The sequence below is a fragment of the Rhamphochromis longiceps genome, linkage group LG5 (genome assembly GCF_057381845.1).
Source record: "Rhamphochromis longiceps isolate RC_006_pf linkage group LG5, R_longiceps_female_GT1.1, whole genome shotgun sequence".
Taxonomy (NCBI): domain Eukaryota; kingdom Metazoa; phylum Chordata; class Actinopteri; order Cichliformes; family Cichlidae; genus Rhamphochromis; species Rhamphochromis longiceps.
The window spans coordinates 9,196,249-9,219,630 of record NC_140561.1 but is presented as its reverse complement, the minus strand read 5'-3'; the positions used below and the strand labels follow the sequence as shown (position 1 = coordinate 9,219,630).

Here is a 23,382-nt window from a genome sequence, read left to right as displayed (position 1 = left end):
TTATTGATCAGTGCTGCTTATTGTTCACAGTTCTGCAACAATAACAATCTAAACAGTAGCACTAACGACTCAGTCACTGTTCATTACGAGCTGTGGCCTTGCTGGATGAATGTTTAAATTTTACACATGTTTTTCCTCCTTCAACTACAAGCTACAAGCTGGTCTTACATATATACAACAAAGATGCTAAACAGGCTTGTACCACTTTAGGAAAAGAGCTGGACCTCACAGTGCAGCACACAGATGACTTTACATGCCTCCCCTCTCCAGGCTAGTGAGGTACTGGAGACCTAGTGGGAACATTCGTTTGAATGTGTAAGAATTTCCATGTTTTCCATGGTCATAAATTCTTCTGTCATGTGTGCCATGGTAGGGTTTCCTTGTCTTTGCACAAACAGAGCCTCCTAGGAAAGACTGGGCAAGAGAGTCTATGCTAATTTCAGTGTGCTGGCCTGTAGTAAGGAGCTGAAATCTTTTCAGCCCTTTTGTCAGACAAAGATGCCAAAGTAGATGTTAGAAACTAAATTGCCCAATATGCCGTGGGACCTATTAACATAGTTATTATCATTACAAAGAAAATTTGCATAGAAATAAATTCATCACAGGCTTAAAAGTGCTCTTAACAGTACTTGGGAGTGACTGCTAAGGATACCCTCAAGTGCAAACCAAAAGAGAATACTGCTGACAAGCAGCAGCCCTCTCAGTGAAAATTAAAATCCATCAGTATAACTGGGGTTTTTTCAGATATTGAACAACACATCATGCTGTCAACGCCGTTCAAGGTCACATAAAATTGTTTCATTGCTCATTCAGCTGGTCCTCCCGCCCCCCCCGTGGTAGATTGTCTAAAGGCCTGATCACAAGTAAACAGGCACCTGTTGTGTCTAGGAAATCATGAGAGGAAATCAGTCCAAGGATCTGCTCCAGTACTTCAGGAGCAACACATGGAGGAAATCTCCCTCTCCCAGTGTGCTTTTTTTAGATGCCCAGAGATGCCTCACTGATGCTCCAGGGGTGGCAAGTCAGACAAGATACTGTCACACGGAAAGCTTTTCTGGAGGAGGAAAAAAAGAAAGATTATCCATCTCCCTTGGATCTGGAACAGAACATACTGCACAGTCCCACAAGGATGGGGACTGCATATTGTATCCCACTGCCTCCTGTGGCTGGATTCCCACGAAACAAGACGTGGATATAAATGCTCAGTACACTCAGTTCCTCTTCTGTGCTTTCTTATATTTCAGGTCATCTTAAAACGGATTCAGTATTTTTACCCATCACTGTATACACAATCCATCACTGTCACAAGTCTAACACAAGTGTTAGGGATCTTTATTAACGGTGTTTTCCAAGACTGTAGCAAGGCATATATCGGATGCCTTTATGGTGGAATGGCCAGACCAAAGATATTGCTCAATATGGCAGCCCAATGTGAGTGGGCTGAAAGGAACCTGAATGACCCAGATCATGAGAAGCATGTGCTGAGATAAAATAAAGACTGAACCCGTTTAGCCACAGTTCTCAATGATGTGAAAAAGAAACCAGCGACTGACCAGTAAATGTGTTGATTGCTGTTTCACGGTTCAAGATTGTTCCAAAATGATTGTTGTTCCATTTCCCCTGATCTGGCTGTCTGTTGGATATACAGGGAGTGCAGAATTATTAGGCAAGTTGCATTTTTGAGGAATAATTTTATTATTGAACAACAACCATGTTCTCAATGAACCCAAAAAACTCATTAATATCAAAGCTGAATGTTTTTGGAAGTAGTTTTTAGTTTGTTTTTAGTTTTAGCTATTTTAGGGGCATATCTGTGTGTGCAGGTGACTATTACTGTGCATAATTATTAGGCAACTTAACAAAAAACAAATATATACCCATTTCAATCATTTATTTTTACCAGTGAAACCAATATAACATCTCCACATTCACAAATATACTTTTCTGACATTCAAAAACAAAACAAAAACAAATCAGCGACCAATATAGCCACCTTTCTTTGCAAGGACACTCAAAAGCCTGCCATCCATGGATTCTGTCAGTGTTTTGATCTGTTCACCATCAACATTGCGTGCAGCAGCAACCACAGCCTCCCAGACACTGTTCAGAGAGGTGTACTGTTTTCCCTCCTTGTAAATCTCACATTTGATGATGGACCACAGGTTCTCAATGGGGTTGAACAAGGGGGCCATGTCATTAGTTTTTCTTCTTTTATACCCTTTCTTGCCAGCCACGCTGTGGAGTACTTGGACGCGTGTGATGGAGCATTGTCCTGCATGAAAATTATGTTTTTCTTGAAGGATGCAGACTTCTTCCTGTACCACTGCTTGAAGAAGGTGTCTTCCAGAAACTGGCAGTAGGACTGGGAGTTGAGCTTGACTCCATCCTCAACCCGAAAAGGCCCCACAAGCTCATCTTTGATGATACCAGCCCAAACCAGTACTCCACCTCCACCCTACTGGCGTCTGAGTGGGACTGGAGCTCTCTGCCCTTTACCAATCCAGCCACGGGCCCGTCCATCTGGCCCATCAAGACTCACTCTCATTTCATCAGTCCATAAAACCTTAGAAAAACCAGTCTTGAGATATTTCTTGGCCCAGTCTTGACGTTTCAGCTTGTGTGTCTTGTTCAGTGGTGGTCGTCTTTCAGCCTTTCTTACCTTGGCCATGTCTCTGAGTATTGCACACCTTGTGCTTTTGGGCACTCCAGTGATGTTGCAGCTCTGAAATATGGCCAAACTGGTGGCAAGTGGCATCTTGGCAGCTGCACGCTTGACTTTTCTCAGTTCATGGGCAGTTATTTTGCGCCTTGGTTTTTCCACACGCTTCTTGCGACCCTGTTGACTATTTTGAATGAAACGCTTGATTGTTCGATGATCACGCTTCAGAAGCTTTGCAATTTTGAGACTGCTGCATCCCTCTGCAAGATATCTCACTATTTTTGACTTTTCTGAGCCTGTCAAGTCCTTCTTTTGACCCATTTTGCCAAAGGAAAGGACGTTGCCTAATAATTATGCACACCTGATATAGGGTGTTGATGTCATTAGACCACACCCCTTCTCATTACAGAGATGCACATTAGTGATGGGATTTCCGGCTCTTTTTAGAGAACCGGCTCTTTCGGTTCGGCTCACTAAAAAGAGCCGGCTCTTTCGGCTCCGAACCGGCTCTTCAGGTTGTTTTGTTGCTTTAATTAATTTATTATTAACAATAATATAAAATTATGCACAAAAGGAATTACTAACGTAAAAACAAGTGGTTTTATTTATATATGTTTATATATAAATATATGCGGTGGCCCCTAGAGACAAAACACGTACAAACTCCAAAACACATTTCTAGCATGAACTGAACTTCCAAAGCAGAGCTACTAGATCACTTAAATGACACAATTGAAAGCATGTGTGTATTGTTTGTGTATTTATACACAGGCACTCATATATATATTCAAATAATTTAAAAAAAAGTTCATTTACCTGTTATTACCACACACCAAATCCGGTCATTGGTACTTGCTGGCTTGTGTAGCCACAAGATAACAAAGGCTCAACACTGCGCCCAGCATCCTGGAGCACTTCTGTTGTTCTTCTGTACGTGTTTTGAGTTTTTATGTGCTTCTGAGTTTTTATATGCTTCTGAGTTTTTACGTGCTTCGGAGTTTGTACGTGTTTTTACGTGTTTTGGAGTTTTTACGTGTTTTGGAGTTTGTACGTGTTTTTGAGTTTGTACATGCTTCAGAGTTCGTACGTGATTTGAAGTTTGTATGTGCTTTGTCTCTAGGGGCCACCGTAAATATACTTTTATTTATTCACTCCACATAAAATGTAATAAATAAATCATCTAATACAAAAATCAACTATTCACATTTCAAGTTTTAACTATTTACATTTTCAGCTTTTTCCTTTCACAAATTTAAAGTGAAAAGAACACAAAACACTGCAAACCACAACACAATTAAATATAAATTATAATATGAAAACTAAAAGAACATGCATATTCTCTGTCATATGGACCTGCATGAATAAACTTTCTCAATCCTTTATCATCTGCAACCGAAAATAGTTGTGGATGATTACTATACCTTTCTAATGTTGTTGTCCCTGGCTCTCTTTCTCTCTCTCTGGCTCTGTTCCTGTGCTACTGAGTGTAACTACCGCCCCTCCCCCCTCTGCCCAGCGTAAAGCACAAGGCTCGCGTGCAGAGTGAAGCGGAAAAAAAGTGCGAGAGAGAGGCTGAGAGAAAGAAAAAAAAAAAAAAAACCACGTGACGGCTCGCGATAAGGAGCCGGCTCGCGTCGTTCACGTCAAAGAGCCGGCTCTAAGAGCCATTTCGTTCGCGAACGACCCATCACTAATGCACATCACCTAATATGCTTAATTGGTAGTAGGCTTTCGAGCCTATACAGCTTGGAGTAAGACAACATGCATGAAGAGGATGATGTGGACAAATTACTCATTTGCCTAATAATTCTGCACTCCCTGTACTTCACAAACATTAGCTGGACTTTCCTTCTTGACATGTTAGAAAGGCAGGGTCTGTTTATCTGAGCTTTTTGTTGCCAAACCAGCGTTATATCCAGCGGAGGCAATCGAATGTCACACACCACACACACAAATGGTTCATTGAAAAATCGTCACGGTGAAACATATGTGTTATATGCTGCATAAGGACCCCATCTATCCATCCATGCATCCATCCACCTTCTTAACTGCTGATCCAATTAAGAGTTGAGGGGAAGCCTATCCCAGCTGGCACCGTAGCTTGATACACCATCATCTCATTTATGCCATTCGCAAGTTGAGGTTAGACAATTCTGGTTTGAACAGCAGACGGTGAGAAAAGAAAGGCGTGCCAAGCATGTAGGTTTATTTCTTACCATTGTAGCTGTCATTGTTGGCAAAGACACAATCTGCAGACATTGTGTGTTTCTCTGTTTTACAGGGGAGAGCATGAACGCTTTACATAATTTCCTTAGGGACAATTAAAGTATTCTGATGCTGATTTAACCTACTATTAAGAGAAGGGCATGAGGACTTATTCAAATGAAAAAAAATCAAAATGCCAGAAAAACCTGTTTTTGTTTGTTATTGTCTGTAAGAGTGATAAGACAAGTGAAACGCAACAAGCTACACAAAACCTGCTTGAAAACTTTCTGAATGGACTGTACTGCACATGCTTTAAAACGAGTGTCAAGTGCAAGTATTTCTAGTCGATAGTTGAATTTATAGTGCCTCTGCTATTTCCTCTTGCAGAATCAGCCCTCATAACTACAACCCGTAATGAAAGCTTTTTTCTAAACAGTTTGAATAGTCACGAGTTATTTCTCCATCTGGCCACACTAAAGGTATTTAGTGCTTCTGTTGCTTCTATTAACCTTTAAAATTCTTTACTCCCATAATGCTTACAATTTTCTCTTGTTGAGATATTTCCCTGTATTCTCACAGGTCTACCTGAACAGATTAAATATTTTGTTGAATTTGTGAATGATTTGAACGTTTACTGTCACTGAGCCGACCGCTTCTTTTCAGTCACCCAGTCTCATCTGTGGTCAGATGAATGTGGGTCAAAAACTCATGTTTCCTCCCATCACACATTAAGACCTCTCTCCCAGAAGAGACAATTAGAGTGAGAAACCTGTGTTGGCTCAGTAAGCAAATAAAATTTCAGATATGTAATAACACAGAAGTGTGACTTGAGGCAATAGCAGAAGCCACTTCTGACACCTTACCAAGCGGGTTCCTGATTAAAGCTGCAGCAGACATAATAATATGACAAATGGCTGCAGGTTTTCATACGATCGGAGCCATTCTGTTCTTCTGTGCAGCTGTTAATAGAAAAGGCACTCGTGTAATAGTGTTTAAATGCAGCTTCTTCTTCTTTCTTTTTTAAATTTTGAAGCTGGGCACAGCTTGAAGTTTGAATGCAGCATTCGAAGGCTCTTTCTCCCTGGAGTTTCATGTGCCAGGAAAAGAAAGGCTCTCCTCTGGTCCCCAGTGAAGCAATTTGTTGAGGCAGCACACATACATTACACATCCAGGGTTCGGTGTCATTTATTATAGACAGGTCAGATCCTGATTGAAAGGTCGGGATATAAAAAGCAGCTCTGATTTGTCTCTTCCCTCTGAAATCCTACTCACACACTGAGGAGGAGGAAGTGCTATGAATCATTATTAACAGCACGGAGGACTCTCAGGGTGCGCCTCAACGGCGACTTCACAACAGCAGTGCTGTAGTAGTAGGTCATCCACAAATTAAAACCAGGAATAGTCCTATAAGCAAATGCCACTTTGAGATTTAGGGGATTGGTGACTTATGGTCCAACGCAGTCAGCTGACTGTGTTTCTTCCAGTGATAGATGAATCACAATGCTGCATTTATCATTAAGCAACAAAAATTAATTCCTTGCTACATCGTTTTCAGTTCCTTTGCCACGTTTTATTTTTTTAAATGCAAAAAATTGAAAACATAACATACACAACTGTCCATCTGGCTTACAGTTTGATGCATCTCTTCTTCTGGCCATTTCAAATACAGGGAAATGCCTGACTTTGGCGCCTCATTCTTGGTATTCTAATGAATGACAGCAGTGCCAACAGCAAGCAACAAAGAATACTCTAACTTGGCTAAAAAGTAACCTTATAATGAACTGATGGTTCATCAGTGATACGCTCGATGAATTACACTGAGTGATGCTCCTTCTGAGCTTGACTTTTTACATGGCTTTTTTTTTCCACCTGTAGTGACAAATAATTTGCATTATTTTTCACCTACTCGACTTCAAGTTCTTAAAACTATGTGGCTTTAATTTATATTTATATTTAATTTAATTGATGTCTTTCCAGTTCAAGGTTGTTCAAGGTTGGTGTTAGAATTTGAATAAAAATAGTTCTTGAAGCTGTGCATTGTATGGGGATATGTCTGTGAAGGTTCTCAGTCATCCAGGTCATCGTGGTCCAAAGAGCTTGGAAAGAAAAGCGTCTCGACACCAACTAGGGAGGAGCAGGAAGACAAAGGCAACAATACTGTCATCCCCTATGTAGCAGGTTTATCAGAGAAACTCAGGAGAGTCTTCTCCATTCTCGTGTACTTCAGACCCAGCCACACACTCAGACAAAAGCTGGTTCATCCCAAAGACAAAACTCCTAAACACAAACTTAACAATGTGGTGTATGCTGTACAGTGTAGCGAGGAATGCCCAGACCTCTACACTGGAGAGACCAAACAGCCACTTCACAAGCGCATGACACAACATAGAAGAGCCACCTCCACAGGACAAGACTCAGCTGTGTTCACATTTTGGACAGAGAAGACAGATGGTTTGAAAGAGGAGTGAAAGAAGCCATCTATGTCCACTGTGAGCGACCATCTTTAAACAGAGGCGGTGGCTTACGATACCAACTGTCTGCCATCTATAATCCAGTTTTAAGAACCCTTCCCAGACGCCTTAACGCCCACTCACAACCTTTTGACGTCAGGAAATCGCATGATAGGGTGTGGCAAGGTCTCACAGTGGGTTCATCTGAAACCTTGGCTGATTGTGACTTTACACCCATTTTCACACCTTGGCTCGTGTGATTAGGTAGAGGATCATTGGGGCGTCCATGTTCCTCTTGGAGGACATTCCCATAGGGCTTAAATCTGGAGACTCCATTTGACCCTAGAGCTGAAGAAGCTTCTCAGATGAGAGGTGAAACGTCTTGAAGCAACTTAAAGAAGTCCAGACGCTTTTCTTTCCAAGCTCCTTAGATTGTATAGGGACTGCAATTTAACTTTTGCAACTTTTAAAATAAAATCTTAATTAAAAATGACAAATAGCAGACACTTTTTGTTAATTCTAAATAAACACAAGAAGTGCAAAAGACGTTCGGCAAATAACCATAAACATGACACAAAGGATTAGACCTTTATAATTAAAAACCCATAAATTATAGTTGCAAATCTACCCTGAAGTGTCCTCACTGAGGGTGGCAGTGCACAGATTCTGTTTTCAGCTCACAGTTATCAAATAAATTGCATGTTACACACTAGCTTGCTCCTTTGTAATAAAACAGTGTGGAGGAAAAAACGTGGTTCTAACATTAAAGCGGGTGAGCACACCGGTCCGTGCCCTGTATGTTTTCAATTTAACCCTTGTTGAATGAATGTGATTATGCAAATGACAACAGGACATCAAAAGACAGCTGTCCCGTTTTTTCTTTATAGTCAGTTGATGAGATGCAGTTGGAATTCAGGACTAAACTGTCCTCTATCATAACAGCAGTCAACTCACAAGCTAGGTCTTTGTTTGGAATAAAACAAGTCTCCGACTGTGCTCAAAGAAAAGCTGACTTTGACTTTTTTCTGGCTTACACACATACGGCTCGGACTGCGTGTACACTTCCATGCAAATATTTTTGAAATATGTTGGTTTGCATCAAAATTGCTTCAGATGTGAGAGCAGGCAGCACTTGAGTCTCAGGAGCTTTCCCTGTTTTGCTCAGTGATAAAACATATTTGGTGTGACTGTAAGGAGGAGCGAATTCTTCAGAGTCTGTTTGCTCCATTCGACTGATGGATGGTAACAGCTATGTTGGAGATGATGCAGCAGCATATAAAGACAATGAGACAATGAGCCATCCTCCAAAAGAGCTGCAGGTGCAGTTTGTTATGTGTGGGAACTTAATCAGTCTAACTAGACAACAACCCTGTCGGCTAAAATTGCATGTTGATAAATGCTTTTTCCCTATAGAATTTGAAGCCAGCATAACAGTTACTTTGCTCCCCGCTTCAGAACACGAAACAGGGATTTGGTACTGTGTTTGTTTTGTTTAGTTAGGTTCACAGGCTTCAAGAGTTTGCAGTGTTTACTACAACTTATGTTTCTTTTATCTACTGCTTATAATATATCTGCTCAGTGAAGCACTTGACTGGTTATTTCCTTTAAGATGGAGAGCACACTATAATACAGACAAAAACATTACATTTTGCTAATGGTTGTAACATTAACACCTTATCAAAGGCAGGGCAGATGTTCAGAATGAGTCCGCCTTCTAGACAACACAATCATCAAAATATCTCAACTTACAAATGTCTTGTCCTGCATCTTAGCTTTTTGAACTAGCCACCACACAGACTTTCACTGGGGATGGGTCAGTGGAGGGTGGACTTATAATTAGCCTCCCAGTATCTCAGTTTAAACAACATGTTAATATGACTGCAAATAACACCTGGCCCTTGCATTCAATATGGTTAGAATCTGTCTATAAAAATGGATACCAAAAAGAAAAGCTCAATAGGGTATGAGCCACATCCAAAGTAAAACTATTTGTGGATTGCTTTGTACAGCAAAGGCAAACAAACATTAATAAATATTATTTTAAATATATCAGTATTAACCACAGGCTAATGTTCATCTGTGGTCCATGTCTAGCCTCTGAACGTAACCTAAAAACAAAAATTAATCACAATCTCAATATTATAGCACACACACACACACACATAAAAAAAAACACCCAGCACGCCCCTGCGGGCGGTTTATCCTTCAAGCTCGGGTCCTCTACCAGAGGCCTGGGAGCTTGAGGGTCCTGCGCAGTATCTTAGCTGTTCCCAGGACTGCGCTCTTCTGGACAGAGATCTCCGATGTTATTCCCGGGATCTGCTGGAGCCACTCGCCTAGCTTGGGAGTCACCGCACCTAGTGCTCCGATTACCACGGGGACCACCGTTACCTTCACCCTCCACATCCTCTCGAGCTCTTCTCTGAGCCCTTGGTATTTCTCCAGCTTCTCGTGTTCCTTCTTCCTGATATTGCTGTCATTCGGAACCGCTACATCGATCACTACGGCCGTCTTCTTCTGTTTGTCTACCACCACTATGTCCGGTTGGTTAGCCACCACCATTTTGTCCGTCTGTATCTGGAAGTCCCACAGGATCTTAGCTCGGTCATTCTCCACCACCCTTGGGGGCATCTCCCATTTTGACCTCGGGACTTCTAGGTTATACTCGGCACAGATGTTCCTGTACACTATGCCGGCCACTTGGTTATGGCGTTCCATGTATGCCTTGCCTGCTAGCATCTTGCACCCTGCTGTTATGTGCTGGATTGTCTCTGGGGCATCTTTACACAGCCTGCACCTGGGGTCTTGCCTGGTGTGATAGACCCCAGCCTCTATGGATCTTGTACTCAGAGCTTGTTCTTGTGCTGCCATGATTAGTGCCTCTGTGCTGTCTTTCAGTCCAGCTTTGTCCAGCCACTGGTAGGATTTCTGGATATCAGCCACCTCCTCTATCTGCCGGTGGTACATACCGTGCAGGGGCCTGTCCTTCCATGATGGTTCCTCGTCTTCCTCCTCTTTCTTGGGTTTCTGCTGCCTGAGGTATTCACTGAGCACTCGGTCAGTTGGGGCCATCTTCCCAATGTATTCTTGGATGTTCCTTGTCTCATCCTGGAATGTGGTGCTGACACTCACCAGTCCCCGGCCCCCTTCCTTCCGCTTAGCGTACAGCCTCAGGGTGCTGGACTTGGGGTGAAACCCTCCATGCATGGTAAGGAGCTTTCTTGTCTTTATGTCAGTGGCTTCTATCTCCTCCTTTGGCCAGCCTATTACCCCAGCAGGGTACCTGATCACGGGCAGGGCGTACGTGTTGATGGCCCGGATCTTGTTCTTACCATTCAGCTGACTCCTCAGGACTTGCCTGACCCTCTGCAGGTACTTGGTGGTTGCAGCCTTTCTAGCGGCCTCTTCATGGTTCCCATTTGCCTGCGGGATCCCCAGGTACTTGTAACTGTCCTCTATGTCTGCAATGTTGCCTTCTGGTAGTTCAATCCCCTCAGTTCTGACTACCTTCCCTCTCTTTGTTACCATCCGACTACACTTCTCCAGTCCGAACGACATTCCAATGTCATTGCTGTATAGCCTGGTAGTGTGGATCAGTGAATCGATGTCTCGTTCACTCTTGGCATACAGCTTGATGTCATCCATGTACAGGAGGTGGCTGACAACTGCTCCGTTCCGTAGTCGGTATCCGTAGCCAGTCTTGTTAATGATCTCACTGAGGGGGTTCAGGCCTATGCAGAACAGCAGTGGGGACAGAGCATCTCCTTGGTAGATCCCGCACTTGATGGTGACTTGTGCTATGGGCTTGGAGTTGGCCTCTAGTGTTGTACGCCACATCCCCATTGAGTTCCTGATGAAGGCTCTTAGGGTCCCATTGATCTTGTACAATTCTAGGCATTCCAGTATCCAGCTGTGGGGCATTGAGTCATAGGCCTTCTTGTAATCAATCCAGGCAGTGCACAGGTTGGTCAGTCTGGTCTTGCAGTCTCGGCTGACTGTTCTGTCTACCAGTAGCTGGTGTTTTGCACCTCTGGTATTCTTGCCAATTCCTTTCTGTGTCCCACTCATGTATTGACCCATGTGCCTGTTCATCTTAGCCGATATGATGCCTGACAGGAGCTTCCATGTAGTACTGAGGCAGGTTATTGGTCGGTAGTTGGAGGGGACCGGTCCCTTCTTGGGGTCCTTGGGGATCAGGACCGTCCGACCTTCGGTTAGCCATTCCGGGTGTCTCTCGTTAACTAGCAGCTGGTTCATTTGTGCTGCCAGACGCTCGTGGAGTGCAGCTGGATAGCGTAGTGGTTAGACTACACGCCTTTGGAACCCAGGATCGCAAGTTCGATTCCTGCCTGGGGCGTCTGTATCCAGTAAGGGTCCTAAGGCTAGACCCCCTATGCTAAGCGAGCCTACCGCAGACATGAGCGAGACAGATAAATATGAAGGCATGCCGGCTCGGACGTCGCCCGGATCAACAAGGTCCGCGTCAGGTGTTGAGGAACCAGGGCACCCTGACGAAAAGTGGGCTACTGGAACAAGAAGGCATCGGTGGGCAAGAGATGAAAACAGGGCGTTGTTGGAATGCTACTACGCAAGTAACCCCGGCAGAAGGGGCTACATGAATAGGATGACGGACCTATGGATTCTTCGATACCCAACATCCACATATATATATATAGAGAGAGAGAGAGCTAGATGTCTGTTCAGTGACAGGTTGCTTCTCCCCAAGACAAGAACTAACAGACTTAAAAACTCCTTTGTCCCACACGCCATCAGACTGTTTAACTCCTCTCTGGAGGGGAGAGGGAGGGGAAACAGGAGGACAAAGGAGGGGGGAACAACTAAGCTGTAGTGCCTCTTCACCTCACTGTACAATACCTTGTGCAATACTTTTTGTAAATAGTCAACAGTGCAATAGACTCAATACTTGAAATGTGCAATTCACTTGTATTTTTATTTTTTATTCCTATTTATTCTATTTATCCCCTTTGTATATTTTATTTATATTTGTCTCTGTATTTATATATGTGTGTGTGTGTGTCTGTTTGTGTATATATATATATATAACAATTCTGTAACTGTAACTTCGGTCGTTGCTGTGCTTTTTTTGGAAGTCGAATTTCCCAGAGGAACCCACCCGAGGGATTAATAAAGTTCTATCTTATCTTATCTTATCTTAAGTTGTAGTTTTGGGGAGATTATATGCTACGCTGTTTCTTGGCAGGGAGCTGTAGCTCACTAAAATCTTTGCTGGTTGCCTAGCAACCTCACTGTGACTACAAGGTTCCACTTAAGGCCAAAAAGTAGTACCCTTAATTTGGTGACTTTGTTGGTATTAGTCAGATGATGTTACTTGATGACAGAGATAAACTGCAACTGATATTGGCTTTTATCTTTATGTATCTTTTTTGCTTTATTAAAATCTAAAAGCAGAAAGTTTTGCGCACTAATACCTTCCAAATCCAAATTCTCTTGCAAGGCACGGTTTGCCTTTTCACCTGATGAACCTAAAACAAAGAAAATTCTAACCAAGGAAAATCTGTAGTACTGTGAGCTCTTCTTTTCTACCAAGGAATCAAAATCTGTTTCATCAGAAAACAGCATCTGATGAGCACTGACAATCTCGGGGTTAAAAAGCCACCATGATGTGTCACCATGATGATGGAGCCCACTAACATTACCGAGTTTTCTACACTTGCCCAGGTTGTTCAATATCAGGAAGTTCATAATGTAACGCTTGTGTCCCATCAGATTAAGCAGTAATTACATGAAATGAATACTTTAATTATGTAGACGCTTCTGATAAGTGCATATTTGCCCTTGGTGTAGTTTGTATTCCTGGATCCTGAGCACATTCTCCACAGATCATGAAACTGAAATCTACCCTAACCACTTCCTTTCTATTTTGGGGGGAGAGGGGTGGAATTTCACAAGGGAGTTGATTATACTGATAATGATGTGCATACTGCAGGCGGACTTTCCTGTGGGAATTTTCCTTACATGAACGGCCCCTGGAGTTATTGTCTGTAATGATAATGACTTCTTTCTCTTTCTGCTTCTTTACTGGCCCAGGTGCTCAGAATGAGGCCACAAAGCGAGTGTCCCAGTAGACTCCTCTGTACCGGACAAGACAAAGCTCTTGCAAAAATGTGTCATATCTCATGGTTTTATCACTATTTTATTCTTTAGCCTAACAGGTTGTTACTAACTTGACCTTTCTATTTTTTCTTTTAAGTGTAGAATTCAATAACATGCATTAAGAGAATAGCCTCATTTTGGTTTAACCAGCATCCAGAATATGAAACTCTCAGAAACATTATTTAGACTATACAGTTTTCTTGTAATGCCTTAGATTGCCACTGTTTACTATTCCAAACTCATAACCCAAAGTTTTAAGGGCATCTTTTTCTTTTATAGCGTTTTTTAATTATTGTGAGCACTTTTAATTTTTTTCCTTTTATCTTTGTTTCTGAGTCAAGTTGCTTTTTGTCACAAAGCGTTTTCTTGACCAGAACTCAATTAAAGATCGGTGAACCCCAAAGTCACCACTATCCTTAAATAGAGGCAAAGTACAAATAATTTAATTGAATTTGTGCAGAGGGCAGAAAACTCGCAAGCTGGTGAGACCAGTGGATGAAGTGTGGAGAACCTTATTTTAATTTGTATTAAAAGGACACAGAAGGAAACAAAAGATGGATTTTAGGCAGAATCTTATTTTGTTGTTGTAGTAATTCATTTATTCTCGTGTTTTATTTTATGTTAAAGATAACCAGTATTTTTATACTGCAATGCCAGGACAAAAATTTTCAGCATCGCATATTGCAAATATTCCTACCTTTTCTTTTATGGAAAGTGAAGTCATGAAATGATTGAGGTCAGATGTGTCTAGATCTTGATTGGTGTCCATTAAGACACTCGCCTGTATATTTAACCTGTTTATATTCAATTTAAAAAAAAAGGGAAAAAAAGCTGTGAAGTACATTAAACTTTCTGGAGACCTCTGCAATAAAAATGTAAAGATGTAGATCAGTGCAAGGGTGTAAAACAATTTCTAAAGCTTTGAGTGTTCCCAGGAGAACAGAGAGTTGATTGGCAAAACCGAGCAACCAAACAAGCAAGGCCTTGAACTGAGGTGATCAAGAAATTGCTCTAAAGGAACCTCATAAGTTCTCTGAAAAGATGACAAAACCTGTAACAGAGTTGCTACAGCGACGCAATGCTGAGTGAAATGCACGATGCCTCGTTTGGACTTTGTCAAATGACTAATAAAGGACCAGATGTAGATGACTCAACCAGTAAAGCAGTGCAATATAGTAGACAAAATTATGTTTTCTTTCTTTTTAGTATATTATCATACAAAGGAGGCCTTCATCCGTACTAAGAGAGCAAGCTGTCTTACCATGCTAGGGACCATTTTTTACATTATGATATTATAGTAGCTTAGAACATCCAAACTGCAGAATTGATTGTGCTTTTTATGTTAAAGTGACAGCTACCACAGGTTCTTCTGTATGCTTGGAAAGGGATAGATTAGATAGGGGTGGTTCATTTGATTGGAATCTACACTCTCCCGTTAAGATGCTACTAAATCCTCAATAACTGGAATTAAAAATTCGGAGGGCACAGAAAATTATTCTCTGATCTGAAGAGTCAAAAACTAAACCAAGCACTATGTCAGTCAAAGAACCAGACATACCTGCTTATAGCTGCACCACGACAGTCAAGGCAAAGCTGTTAATGTCCCTGTTGTCCTCCAGGTGCTGGATCTCTTTTCTCTCTGTCTTTCTTCTCCTTTTCTGTCTATCTCTCCTTCTATTTAATGGGTGTGTATGAGCATAAAAACTGCTTAAGTCTCCTCAGAAGTGGGCATGGCCATTTAAACTCCAGCTGATGCATCTGTCTCTCATTACCCTTATCTGCAGCATTTAAACCCACCTCTGCTTGTCATTTAACACCAGATTGCTGCACTACACTGTTGGGAGTGTTACTCAGACCACCTTACTTGTGTTTGATTACGTAACTGCTAAAATCTCAACTTTACTCACTTCTTGCCTCAAGTACATTCTTGGAGTGTCAGCTAGTTTTGCCTAGAGGAAGCCAGCCCTAAACCAGTGAGCAGAGTGATCAGTTGGAGAGCAGAGGCTCCAACTGATCATCTGAGAGTCAAGTTAAAAAGAGATTTGGATTTTGTCAGGAGCTTTGAAGTAAATAACCTGGGACAGGAAGTGAGTCTGATTTGTAAGTCTGACTGAGCTTTGGTTCGTTTGAACTACAAGAACCTGAAAATTAAAAATCTGTGTGTGGATCTTTGCAGATTAATCCTGTGGAAGAGTGACTCTGACCCCTGAATGAAATATTTTTGAGCTTGTTTCTGAATGATTCTGTTTCTAAATAAATAAATAACAATTTCAGAGCATCTTCCTTGGATCTTTTGCTAACAAACAAACAAACACAGAAGCATGGTTTCAATAGCGTCACCCTATAGGCTTTCTTGTCAGCAGCAGGGAGAATGATTAGACTTAAACAGAGAATGAATGCAGACAGAAATCCGTGGAAAAAAACCAAACTGCTCCAGCCTTAAAATCCACAACAGTAAACCAAACTGGCTACAAGACAAGACACTGAATATTCCTGTGCAACCCAGACAAAACTCTGACTTTGCTGCAAACTGACAGAGCTGTGGACAGATCTGATTACAGCAGTTCACACATGCTTTATTCTCCAACTGATAGGCTTGATAGGCTCTACCAAGATGTAGGGATTACTTCCTCAAATTTCTGAGTGCAAACCCTCCAGAGTGGTGGTGACAACCTTATTTTACATCATGAGACACATAAAGACCAATTTAATTTCACCTGTGCATAACTAGCAAAACTGTTGTCTTTTATTTCAGTGTAAAGACATTTAACTTATGAGATATCTTTAAAAAATAAATTGGTGCAGCTTCACTTGTAAGTTGCAGTTTTTTTACATTATAAAGCAATGTTGAAGTAGTAAATTAAAGCGGAACAATGTTAGCAGAGCTCTGTGGACCAACACTTTAAGAAATACATACATAACATGGCAGTCTAGCAGCTCATTAACCAGATGTTGTCTATACTCTTTAAAAAAAAAAAAAAAATCAGATTTTTTTGGTTACCCTTTTTGGTTACCCTTTTTTAAAAAAAAACTCCAGATTAAATATAAAAGACTAAAAATTGTCATGTAAATGAAAAAAACAATAACAAAATAAAACAAAATAGAACTAAAAGTGAGTAAAAACAAATTGCAACTTTCCTGTTAATGAACTGAACACTAAAAAACAAACAAACAAACAAAACAAAAGCCTAGTCTATTAATTATTTATGATAGGCCATGGGTGTTTGATTTGCCAATAAGAAGAAGCTAAAAACGACAATACAGTCACAGTTCCCAAAACCATCCAGTGGGTCAGCGTGGCACCTCTGCATCCCAAGCAGGTGTGACGTAAACATGTCCCATTGTGGGAGGATTGTGTGCCATTTTTTTTTAAAGTGAAGACCCTCTCACCCACTTACCAAAAGCTCAGAGACCTGATACAAACTGATACAAACTTGAAGTTTACTGTGTGATCTGCTCTGCTCTGGATCATTGAAGGGAGGAGGCCACATTGCCCTGCTGACACTGCCTAAAGGAAAAGCAGTACTGGATTTAAGTTCACCTGCTGACCAGAAACATGACCTCAAATAAATACATAAATAAATAAATAAATAATAAAAAATGCCAGCGTTGCTTGGTAACTGCTGGATGTTTAAATAGGTTCGCAAGGTGAGGATATGTATCGTTTGTTTCGGCAGCCTAAATATGCATATTATTGTTATTATGGTTGGTTTTAACTAAGAAAATAGATGGAATAATAATGATAATGACTGATAATCACCCGCGTGATCCACGTGTTGACAGAGCCAGGCATGCGATAATATCACATAGCTAACTTGCACATTTCCTCTGATTCACTTTCCCGTTGTTGTTAAGGGCACTGCACACTGCAGAACAGAAGCACGCTGTCGTTTTGTTAGACCTGCTCCTAAATGAGATGCTTGTGATCAGAAGGAAACAGTTGGAAATAATTTGATACAACGGGGGAGTGGTCTGAATCTCACTGTCCGTTATTGGCGTGGTAAAAAGACAGACACACTTTGGAGTTCACTGCTGGGACGTCTGGCAGTTCTTTCATCCACAGTGCAGGCTGTGTGGCTCGGCGCTCTGCCCGATGCCCTCTCTGTCCTCTCTCCTCTGCTCACGCTCGTGTCTCCGCTCCTGAACAGGTAAGGGATCTGTCAAAGTTATTATGCCACTCAGCAGTGTGCGATCTTTGTGCTGTTCCCTGTGTATCCCGCCTGCACGTTGACTAAATCCTCTGCCTTTCCTTTACCGTGCGTTTGCGCAGTTACCGTGTAACGGTAGGTGAGGAGAAGGTGTGCTTTGCTATATCCTCTTTAAATATTTTTTGTAAGGAAAGTTAACAGTTAACAGTGTGTTCCGTGGATCTCTGCGCATTCCAGTGCGGGTGCAGCTCACTGTTAAAATGAGAGCGGTTTCAGCAGAACGCCGTGTGAAGGAGGCAGGTTCCCCGCTCCTCGTGGGCACCAAGATGCTCACGAGCAGTGGATGCATGCATGCAGGATTGGTGGCAGAGACAGAAGCAAAACGCGCTTTGCAAATTCCAACTATTTAGATCACCAGGTTCGAGCGCAAAATGCACCTGCCAGCGAGGTGTCAGACTGGAAACCGGGGCTTTCTCCGAGAAATACCGCTTTTCTCACTGAAAGCGACTGAATAGAGCCCAACTGTAGTAGCGGAAGTAATGCTTGAAAATGAGTTTTTTTTGCAAACAACTTGTTAATGAATGCTCCCAAAGCCTACACTTACCGTGAAATAATGGTGCGCACCTACAGTCAGTATGCGCTCCTCCTGCAGTTCCCTCAGTTTGGAAGAGCTGTAACCAAAATTTACCTCACCTCTGTCTTTAGACGTCTAAAGCCATTAATGCTGGCATTTGTGCTGTCATACAAGGATGTAGGAAACCCCCCCTCCCCAAGAAAAAAACAAACACACACACTCATACGCACACTTATTCACCCCTCTCCTCCCCAGGAAGGGCACTAAAGCATAATAAAAATGCCATTAGCCATTTTCATTCAGATGCAGCCCTCCCAAATTGTATTCAGTGATCACACTCCTCTGTCACTTAGTCCAGTGAAAATGATGATTAATAAGCCACTTTGCAGCTTAATTTCTTAGCACTGACTTAATAAACCTGCCACGTTCATGTAGCCCTACCGATTACTCTCAGGAGGGTCATCAGGAGAATACATATGGCCCCTTCATGTACTCATCACCACATAATGACAGAGGCAGGCACGGTTTGGCCACCAGGCTGCCCTCATCCAAAACACTGAGGCGACACTGCAGTACATAAAAAAACAAAATTATTTTGCCCTGAGTACAGAGGTGTAGTCTGCATGAAATACAACTGTCTAGATGCACGCTCCATCATCCAGGTAAGAAAATCCCAAAAAGTCTATTCTGTTCATCATCGGTCTCGACTGAAGAAGTCACTTTGATTAGTGACGAAATGTTTCTCCCACTGAAAAGGCTACGTCCAGCTGAACAGAATCAACTTTTTGGGAACTGGACATAAAGTTCAGTACTGCAAAAATATAAATGTATGCAATTTAGGGTCTAGGCAGCTCGAGGTATGTTTTTCTGTTGTTGTGGGAAATCCAAACATGATAATGAATCTTTTAACCTCCCATTAATTTACTCAAAAGGCATGAACACAGTAATAAATAATGTGAAAATACCGGTTTTAATAATGCGATTTTACATGAAGACTGATTAGAGATCGTTGCACACTGCACTTAAGTGGAGGAGAAAGGAAAGGCAAGTATCTTGTACACACTGTGGCGCTTCCTCACATTTCAAAGTATAAACCTTGTTTTTGGGGGGTTATCACCTCGTGTTGTCTGGGCTCTCTGGGTTTTTGCTCAACAGCAGCAGTATGAAGAGGTAGGCAGTGCTGGCTGAAGGCTAATCTTCACAGGGGTGATAGAGATAACAGTGATGTATGGAGCAGATGAGGTGGTTTAACACCCAGAGCTGACTGTTGTCTAGCAGGGTCAGGTCTGTGATACTGGAATACTGCTTCAGCTCCTCTCGTGCCTGGGATTTGGCAGTCTTAATAGCTGCAGGTGGATGCAAGCAGAGGCCGCTTCGGTATTCAGAGCCTGCAGATGCCTTGATGAATGCTATGTTGCTGCTCAGGCATCTGTCAGTCGCTTCTGTTCTCCAAGTCAACTGCTTCCTTGGCCACAAGCCAGACAGGCAGCCAGTGCATACTGTGACATGGTTATGTTGCGTTTTACTGTTGAATTTCGCACTTAAAGGTAATGGCTTATTGCTAAAGGAGAAGCTACACTCTCAAACAACCACAACTCGACTGTTTTTTGAGTGTGAAGTAACTATGTGACCACCTTGTAAATATAAAATTTATGATCTTGCTTGTATAGTAAATGCTTCTGCACAGCGCAGGCATTTAAATTCACTCAGGCAAGGGCAGCGGTTATTAAATATAATGATTTTAAAGCTGCCCTCATCAATATTTTTATATCTACTATTTGTAAAATAGCAAAGCGGAATATGAACACTTTTTCTTGTAGAAAAATAATCAGCCAACATTCCATTCCCTACAGCTCTACAGAATGTTGCTAGCATACATTTTAACAGGTCAAATTAACAGTTAGCGAAAGGATTCTCTATATCACTGCTGTTGTTGAGTCATTGTCCTTAAAAATATCTGATAAAACTGCTTCATTAATGAAATGAAAGCGCTTTTTAGCATGTAGGTAGTTGCAGTAGCTGGTGGAGACCAAAATAGAGGTAGAGGAGAGCAATAATAATTGTGAAAGATGCTAATGCTAGCTTGAGCATCTCTATAATGCTAACTGCTCTCTTAGCTCGCAGGTTAATGTCATCAATATCCATGTTAGGAAGTGAAGAAATATACACATTGCTTTTAGGTTGGCTTCCGTTCATGAAAGAGTATGTTTTTGATACAATTTATGTGTCAGTGTGGCAAATGCATGCTAAATACAATTTAAAACAGTCAATCTAATGTTTACCGCCATGTTCTACTAAACTCCTTACAAGTTTGAAACCAATCACAATTAATAATGATGTAACAAATCATTAATAACAACACTGTATTTTTAATACTATAATATTAAAATGATATATGTGTCCCTCGTGAATATTATGATGTGGTCATAATAATATATTATGACCCCAACAGTCAATGAACAATAATGTTGAAATCTCTAAATTACACAGTTTTTTTAAAATATGTGGAACTAAATTATAGGTTATCTATATGTCTCCTGACACTCATCAGTAATATAGAAACTATATGCAGCATTATTTATTGATAGTTAAAATTGGAATGTTACCTTAAATATAAATCGGTAGACTCTGCTAATGTATTGATTGTACTCTTTTATGAACAGTGCTATGTGCTAATATGTTGAAAAATCTATATCTTTATGCACATCATGTCTCCCTGAGTTTGTTGTTTGTAGCAACGCTGGTTTGATTTGCGTTACTATAGAAGGGAGGAGTGCACAGACAAATATGGATCATACCTGTGGGGCGTATAAGCCACGAGCTCTGGATTAGAAGTCATTTTTCTTCATTAAAAGTAACCTTTTGGTCAAGATAACAATGCTAATAAAAAGAAAACAAATGCCTGACGCAGTGTTGCTTTTTAATTTGATTGTTGTCAGTTGATTATTGTGATTATTGATTGGCTGGTGTCTATCAGGAGCACATTGTGCTGGTCATGCATCTAATGAATCAATTTCAAGGAATCTACCAGTTTAAAAGCTTAGAATTAAAACGTCAGAAGCAAGCAGTGAATGGGAAAGCCATTTAATAATGCAGAAGGGAAATGAACTGGTTGGTCAGAAGATCAGATAGTTTAAAATTCAGTGTGCTCTTTCTTTCTCTTTTTTACATGGCTAATTTTAGTTCTTGCAGACAGTAAGATGTTCTAAATTTAAAATATGTAATATTCAAGTCCAACTTTTGAGATACTTTGAGGAAGCCTTTTACCCATCCATCTAATTTCTTAACTGCTTAACCAGTTCAGGGACTGAAATAGGCTTAGTGTTTGTGGTCATCAACCACAGCAGTCAGAAGGGATTGAGAGAAGAGGAGGAGGACATGTGGCGGGGGCTGTAGGAGACCAGGTAAGCAGGACAGAGTGATGACCTTCACTCTCTGATAGAAACTGACAGAAGCTTGATGGAGCCTGTGCAGCTGGAATCATGTTGAATTATTCCTGACATGAACCTGCAAGAAGCCTTAAAGCCACTGAGGTGCACTGTGTGTTGTAGCATTAGAATTAATGAAAGAAACCCCACCAACAGCTGTCCAAACAGTCCTGCCTTCAGTTGCTCGATACCAGAGTTTTACTTTCCAACTGTTGAGCCCAGAAGCTGCAGTGCTTGGCTAGCCTGCGCTTTACTGGAGCATCACAGTAAACCGCTCTCACCTTGGTTTGATTTGTTTTGATTTGTAGTTCGCTTTTCTCAGCAGAATTGTTACCTTTGTGTGATCTGCCTTTGTCTAATGCTCCCTGGCAGAAGAAGCATGGCTTATGAATAAATCAGAGACCTCACTTTCACTGCTTTGAAGGATAGCGAGTGAAATTACCATGTACTGTATGGCTGTACTGTACAGCACTGGGAGGTACTTTTATCTTTTTCTTTTGCATCCTCTCCCGCTAAAAATAGCCCAAGTGCAGGAAAGTCTATATGGTGCATCTACGAACTTAAATACAATGTCATAAATAATTCCTGCTTCTGTTGTTGATTTCCACGACAATAGCTTTTACAATCAATTATTCATTTAGGCCTGGCTCTGCACTCATCAGTAATTGTATCAGGATTTTGCACACACACTTTAATATCTTCAAAGATTTAAGATGGCGGCGCGCACAGACGCAGCGGCCCGGAGCTCCTACACTTTTGCACTTTTGGTGGTACTGTGTATTATTTCACACAGTCTGGGGTTACTTCAATACAACAGAGATGATCTACTACAACTAAGCCGTGGAGATCTTCAACTAACATCCGAGTATCTCATCCCCCCGGAGATCGTTAAGCAACCCCCGGGGCTACCCGCAACAGCAAGCCGCAGGAGGAGACGTTGCGAGCGGAGGCAGAAGAGAGGCAAGCGGGGAGGCCTGTGGGCACGGCTAAAGACTAGTCCGTTTAAACCACCACTCCCGATCATATTCCTCTCCAACGCCCGTTCAATCCGTTACAAACTGGATGAAATACGACTGCAGATCGCCACTCGACGGACTTTTAATAACTGTTCGTGCATGATTTTCACTGAAACCTGGCTGGACAGCGCCATTCCCGATGCGGCTATCGATCTAGCAGGCCGCACCGCCTATCGAGCCGACAGGTCTGCGGACTCGGGTAAGAAGACTGGCGGGGGGCTGTGCATCTATATTAACAACCTTTGGTGCACGAACGTCACGGTAACGGAAAAACTGTGCAGTACAGAGGTAGAACTGTTGGTGTTAAAGTGCCGTCCATTCTATCTCCCTCGGGAATTTTCTGCCGTTTACATCTGCGCTGTTTACATTCCACCAGATGCTAATGCTAAGCTAGCGTTAGCACAATTGAGCAGCAGCATCAATAACAGCCTGGTAGCACACCCGGACAGTGTCTTTATTGCGGCTGGGGATTTTAACCACGCGGACCTGAAATCTGTACTTCACAATTTCCACCGTAATGTGAAGTGTGCTACCAGAGGAGATAGAACGTTGGACCAGGTGTACACCAACATGGCGAATGCGTACAGAGCCCAGGCTTATCCCCACCTGGGTCTGTCAGACCATCTCTCCCTTCTGCTACACCCAATATACACACAAAAGATCAAGAGCACTGGGATTACAACCAAAACCGTGAGAACATGGCCGCAGGATGCTATTCCGATGCTTCAGGACTGTTTCCACTGCACAGACTGGGATGTATTCAAGGT

The 23,382-nt window shown here is 41.9% G+C and overlaps 1 protein-coding gene and 1 long non-coding RNA gene across 2 annotated transcripts in view; one reads left to right on the top strand and one right to left on the bottom strand.

Moving 5' to 3' along the window:
* Window positions 1-893: 893 nt before the first annotated feature.
* On the bottom strand, window positions 894-15,271 carry LOC146669190 (uncharacterized). Its single transcript, XR_014911851.1, has 3 exons — window positions 15,008-15,271; window positions 1,554-1,633; window positions 894-1,054 (listed from the first exon to the last, which is right to left on the bottom strand). It is a non-coding gene; the product is annotated as an uncharacterized LOC146669190 (long non-coding RNA).
* A 2,222-nt stretch (window positions 15,272-17,493) lies between these two features.
* The window catches only part of cntn6 (contactin 6), a 145,312-nt gene continuing 139,423 nt past the window's right edge, over window positions 17,494-23,382 (top strand). Inside the window, exon 1 of the mRNA XM_085405652.1 lies at window positions 17,494-17,597. The gene's annotated coding sequence lies outside the window, so the exon portion shown is untranslated. The remainder of the gene's footprint in view (window positions 17,598-23,382) is intronic.